Genomic DNA, 6,858 nt, shown 5'->3' with positions numbered 1-6,858 from the left:
TAATTTAATATCACTATAAATACAAAATGTAGATTAATTTTAACCTAATTAAAGTGAGGTCTTCGGGGATTCTTTTTAATTCCCTGCTAGGCAAAACTGAGGAGAGTGCTATCTGTTGTTTTTTCTCTTTTTTCATTCTACAGCATAATGAGTAGAGTTAAATTTATTGAGTTCCAAAGTGACAAAGCAAATACATTTTGGGCTTCTTACATGTAGGGGATGTATTAGTTTCTTAGGACTGACATAACAAAGCAGCAAAAACCGAGTGGCTTAAAATGACAGAAATTTATTGTCTTAGTTCTGGAGGTCAGAAGTCCAAAATCAAGGTGTCAGCAGGGCCGTGTTCCCTCTGAAGTTGCTGGGGAAGGAACCATTCCATGACTCTCTCCTAGCTTCTTGTAGCTCATGCATTCCTTGGCCTATAGATGTACCACTCCAATCCTCCATCTTCACATGGCATTTTCCCTGTGTCTGTACATGGTCTCCCTCTGTGAATGTCTATCTGTGTCCAAATTTTTCCTTTTTATAAGGACACCAGTTATATTGGATTAAGGCCCTACTGGCCTCATTTTAATCTGATCACCTCTGGAAAGACCATATTTCCAAATTAGGTCCCATTCTTAGGTATTGGGAACTAGGATTTCAACATATCTCATTGCGGGGAGAGGGACCACACAATTCAACCCACAACAGGAGTGTTAACATTTTTATACCCTTTAAGATGATTTTTTGAAAGAGGAGAACTTGTTTTCATATTCAAAAGATATAAGTATTCTCCACCCAACAACTTTAGTTAGAGTTTAACAAGATCTGTCATTCAGTTGTGGAACTTGAACTTCTTACTCTGACTTGGATGGCCTTCCTGAGGTGTTTCCTACCTACCTCTATAATCTTACCATATAAACCACTGGCTTTCCTTCTGTTCCTTGAACACACTCATCCTTTTCCTGTCTCAGGGCCTTTGCACTTGCTGTTCCCTCTGTCTAGAACCCTCATCTGTAGTCTTTGCATGGCAATCTCTTCTTATCCTTCAGAACTCAGTTCACATGTTATCTTCTTAGTGTGGCCTTCTTGGTCTATTCTCTGTAAAGGAGACCTCCATCCTTATTACTCTTATCAGATGTGGTTTTTTTTGGTTTTCTTGTTTATTCTCATCAGATCACTTTCCAGAATATAAATCTATGCTTGTTTACTTATTTATATATTTTTTCCTTCCTCTTGTCTGCAAATACCACTCCCTCCCCACCACCCAGAAACTTAGGAGCCTCTCAACAATGTTTGTTACACAACATGGTACTTCAGGGAGATTTCCAAATACTCACCATCCATCAAACCCCTCTAATTTTCCCAGCACTATACTTCTTTGTTTATATTATTTCATTTCATTTCCTCAACAGTCCTGGGGATGGAATTATTATCCCCATACTACAAGTGAAGAAACGGTCTTAGTGAGGGTTAGATGACTTGCCCAAGGACACATAGCCACTAAGAACTGATGGAGGCAGGAATTGAGCCCATGTCTGTCTGGTTGTGAAGACCTCTCTCTTTCTACCATGCTGGCATGCCTCAATCCCTGATCCTTAAAGGAGTCAGAGGAACATAGATAAAGCATAACTTGTATTATTATACTTCTTCTCTTCTTTTACTTGACCAACTTTAAACATTAACCCTCTGACACTTCGGTGGACATTCATTGGCCCATCCTCCTTTCATTTAGGAAATTACTCTCACCTGCCCCATAGAAATCATGCTTAGCCATATGGTACCTGAAAGACTAACCCCACCCTGAGAGTGTGCATGTGACCTGGGTTGGCCAATCAGAGTGCACCTTCCCCAGGTCTCCATGCCAGTACAGGAAGGAACCTGTGATCTGAACCAGGGCAATCAACATCCTCTCTGGGACTTTGCTGAAGCTCTAGGGACAATTACTCCTCATTCACTAGCACCATAGTAGTCAGGACCTGCAAGTGGCCCTCTTAGTCACGTAGAGGATGCTGGAAGAGGAAGCCAAATAGAAGATAGTAGAGCTAAGAGACAGATGGATAAAGAGACAGAATCAGAGAACTAATAACATTTCAGCACTCAAGCCTGCCCATTTATTTATACAATTACTTGTTTAACAGGTATCTCCTCAGTAAACTAACTCCACAAGGGTAAGAATTGTGTCTTGCTTTTGTTCAAGGCAGTGCCTGTCATGGAGTAGGTGCTCCACGTATATTTGAATGACTGAGAGTATTGTTTCTGCCAGCGGTGCCTGAGCTCACAGCATAACGATCATATCCAAGTGAAATTATTTCTGTCTCCAGCTTTTAGAATGAGCTGTCCAGGTAGAGGGGGCTTGATTAAAATTGGAGGCAACCTTAGTTAATCTTAGAGTTGTATTCAACTTTATGATATATTGATATAATGAGTCCTTTTTTAAAATTTAGGTTGGAATTAATGTGAATTAAAACTGGGCAGGGATAATGCATTCTGGCTCTGTGACGTCCAAGGCACCATAACTTAATTTAACTCTAATAGGTCTTTAAGCTCCCTGTCAGATTATAACCTTATTCATCATCACTCAGAAGCTAAAAATAGAAGATGATACAAGGGGTTAACATCATCTAGCAGTGAGTGCTTTCTCAAAGGGATAGACATAAATCATGGGAAGCACGTCACTTACTCCTATCTAAAGCCACAGGCTGGGTACATCTGGTGCTTGGCAATTGTTTGAGAATGAAATAACTCTTGCACTGAAACTGCCATTATTCAGGAGAGGCAGTTTGTGAAGGTTTCAGAAGATGTGGCGACTGAAAATCTGCCCCCAGCCAGCCTCTGCTAAGCATTCTTTGTCCACGCAGTGGTCTCTGATTGCTGGCTGCTTTCATCTGGTTTCCAGGAGAGCAATTCAAATAGTGGGATGGGCTGTGGGAAAGGAAGAAAAAGGGAATTTCTATTCTAATTTTTCTGGAAAAATCATTGGTCTTGCATTGTGTCCCAGCTTCCATCTTGGTAAAATTAGTTTCTGTTTCCTCCCTGGAGTCTGTGAAGTCCTTAGAGATCCTCAGAGGGGGAAGGGCAGCACGAAAATGAAGGAAGCAACTGATAACAGTGCTAATAAAAGGAAGGAGTGGTAATTACCTTTGTTGCCTCAAATCCAGGCAGCAGAATAACTGAAACTCGTCAATTTCTGCTCACTTGGAGATAGGCAGAGTGCAGGACTCGAACTACAGATGAGAAAAGGAAACAAGCATCTATGGAACATGTAGCTATGTGCCAGACATGGTTAGGCATTACCTTAATAGGTATTATCTATTAGGTATTACCTGCTTACCTGATAGGTATTGCATGGCATATGGCGTTACCTTAATAAGTTGCAATGAACCTACTCTGTAGATAAACATATTCTAGGATTGACGTTCAGGGAAATTAAGTGATTTCTAAGCTAGTAAATTAAAGAGACAGCATTCATCTCCAAGACTGGCTCCCAATGCCTTTCTCCGTTCCACTACACCATGCTGTCTGTATACATCTATGAGATATAAAAGTGATAGCGTTTCTTTGTTTTGACTTTTAATAGGAAGAGAACCATTTTCACTGCACAGAAATCATGCCATCTTGAGTTCCCCTATAGGCATATTATTTACCCATGAATTCATTTGACAAATATTTATCAAATGCATTGTACCAGGCACTAGGCCCTGGTGGAAGAAATAGACATGAGTTCTGTCCTCAGGGTCCTTGCTATTTAGTTAAAGAGACAAGAAAGAAGGAAAATATGCAGCATTACAAACTGTGATAAGTTCTCTGGAGAAATGAACAGGGCAGTGATAAGAATAATTATAGCAGTGTGGAATTTTATCATTTTCTGTTTCATGAAGCAGCATAGTGAAAGAGGTTAAGATGTGAGCTTTGAGGCCTGACAAGATTAATGTTAGCTCTGCCATTTCTAAACTGTTTGATCTTGGACACGTTACTTAAATCTTTCTGTGCCTCAGTTCCTGAACTAGAAAATGGAGATAATAGTACTTACTTTAAAGGGTTTTTGTGAAGATTAGATGATAGAATCCATGTAAATCCATGTGAAGTGTTTGGAACTCTGACTGACACATAGTAAGTACTCAGTAAATGTAATAATTTCATACCTACTATTTGTAGGCTACCCATTATACTTATAACAATCCATGTTTAAAATATTCGGCCAGTTGTTTATGGTGTGACCCATTGAGAAACTCTAATTTCCTATAAGTAACATCCTAATATACGTAATTTATAATCTAATACATATAACAAACATGTTTTACAAACTTTGTAGACATTATAGACTCAAAGCTAAGTGTTATATTTTAGAGAATTTAAACACATGTGTAATACGTTTTTAACTATATTGGAGAGTCTTTTTTTTTAACCTTTAAATATGGAAACTATAATGATCAGGATTATGGGAGATAATAAGAATTTTTAATTTAAATATTTGACTGGGTCATACTGATTGTTCCTTGTTTTTTTTTTTCTGAGGATTCTGGGGTGTAAATATTCTCTAATCCCCTTTTATCACCTGGCTGAAGAGAGTAATATAAGCCCAGCATTTTGATTTTTCCATGTACTTTTGTCAATGAGATTATCCTCTTTCAAGCCTTACCAGTAAATACCATGTAGCATGTTACCTATAGTCTCTTTTAGTTTCAATCAAAGCTAAATCAAAACACTTCCACAGTGGCATGAATTGATTTTAGTCTTCAGAGTGCAGCCAGCACCAACTATAGAATAATACATACTCCTCTTCTTCCATAATGATTATTTCTCAAGGCAATACTGCTTGGATCTAACAGTTCATTTTCTTTTCTCTTCCCAGCTTGGCCTCTAAAGATTTTAGTTATTCTCTACTTCACGTTTAAAGAAGCAGAGATGCCGTGACCTGCTTGTAGTGGGACAGTCAGGTTTCCTGCTCAGAATTCCAAGCTCTGAAGTGGCCGTGATCCTTCCTCAGCGTAAGCAGCACCTGAATCTCCCATGTTTGCACACACGTTTGCTGCTTATGTTTATGTCATCGATCATCAAGCAATGACCCTTCTTCCCTCAGGCCCTCTGCATTCTGTCTCCCGCCATTGGCTTATTGAGAATGAACTCTGTCTGCACTGTTCTTGAAAGTGAACTCTAACCCTCCTGGGCCTTGCTTTGTGTGCCTCAGTTCAAGAACAGCTGGAAGATGGTTCCGCATTGATTTATTTGTCTTTTTTATTTAGATTATTTCTTTTTTCTTAAGTTCTTAAGGGTACTGTTCAAAACCCTTCTTTAGTGCACCCTGGAGGAACATAAGAGGTGGGGTGGAGGCAGAAGAGAGCTAAGGAATGAAAGGGTTAGTTGCAGAAAGTGGGGGAAATTAAGACTCGTGATTTTCATAGGTTGGCTATCGATCTGGCCCCTTATTTTCTGAAGGCTGTTGCATTTCTCCCAGTCTAAGCCTCTGCTTCCCACTACTCATCCTCCAATCCATAGGGCTGTGCAAAGAGAATTGACTGAAAAAAAGCATCAAATTGGGCTTTAGAATTAGTTAACCCCAGCCTTGAGTCTACCACTTTCTATTGACCTTCATAAAGTTACTTCTAGTAGTCTCTTATCTTCCGTTTTATTTACCTGCAGTCAACCACAGTTAAAATATATTTAATGGAGAATTCCAGAAATAAACAATTCAAAAGTTTTAAATCACCGCCATTCTGGGTAGTACGATGAAATCTCATGGCGCACCACTCCATCCTGCCCCGGATGTGAATCAGCCCCTTGAACAGCATATCCACGCTGTACATACAAGACAATAAGATATTTTGAAAGAGAGAGAGACCACATCCCTATAGCTTTTATTACAGTATATTGTTATAATTGTTCTATTTTATTACTGGTTATTGTTGTAACCCTACTCTGCCTAATTTATCAATTAAACTTTATCATAGGTATGTTATGTATAGAAAAGAAAAAGCATAGCATATATAGAGTTTGCTATTATCCGTGGTTTCAGGCATCCAGTGGAGGTCTTAGAAGGTATCTCCTGTGGATAAGGGGGTACTACTATATATATTCCTATTTTTTTGAGGTGCAGTACGTCATTTGGTCTTTGTTTGAGGTGGATTCATGTAACATGGACTCTTTGAAAACCAGTTAAGACTCAGATGAGAAAGTTACCCTAAACTTGCAGATACACCTGACCTTAATTACTTGTCCACTCTGGTTTATGCAGCCGAGGCCCAGCATTTCAGAGGCACAAAAGGGACATCTGGGTTCCTTTTTCTCTACAGCCTTGTTGTTACTGCAACACTTGCTATTACTTGTTTTGTGCACTGCTAGCAGGAATGTCAACAGGTAAGCCACTGTGGAAAACAGTATGAAGGTTCCTCAAAAAATTAAGAAAAGAATTACCATATGATTCAGCAATCCCTCTTCTGGGGATCTACCCAGAAAATCTGAAAACATTTATCCATTAAGAAATATGTACCCCGATGTTCATTGCAGCATTATTCACGGCAGCCAAGACATGGAAACAACTGAAATGTCCTTTGATAGTTGATTGAATAAAGAAGATGTGGTACACAGAGGAATACTACTCTGCTGTAAGAAAAGATGAAATGCTGCCATTTGTGACAACATGGATGAATCTAGAGAGTATTGTGATAAGCGAAATAAGTCAGACAGAAAAAATCGAGAGCCGTATGACTTTACTCATATGTGGGATATAAAACTGAAAGCAACAAACGAACAAGACAAACAAACAAGCAAACATAGACACAGACAACAATTTGGTGCTTACCAGAGGGTAAGGGGGGATACAGGGAGGTAGAAGAAGGTAAAGTGGGTCAAATACATGGTGATGGCAGGAGAATT

Source organism: Rhinolophus sinicus, chromosome 1, assembly GCF_057876585.1.
Source record: "Rhinolophus sinicus isolate RSI-liver-muscle chromosome 1, RSI-T2T, whole genome shotgun sequence".
NCBI classification, from domain to species: domain Eukaryota; kingdom Metazoa; phylum Chordata; class Mammalia; order Chiroptera; family Rhinolophidae; genus Rhinolophus; species Rhinolophus sinicus.
The sequence above is the reverse complement of the archived record's forward strand: the minus strand, read 5'-3'. Positions refer to the sequence as shown.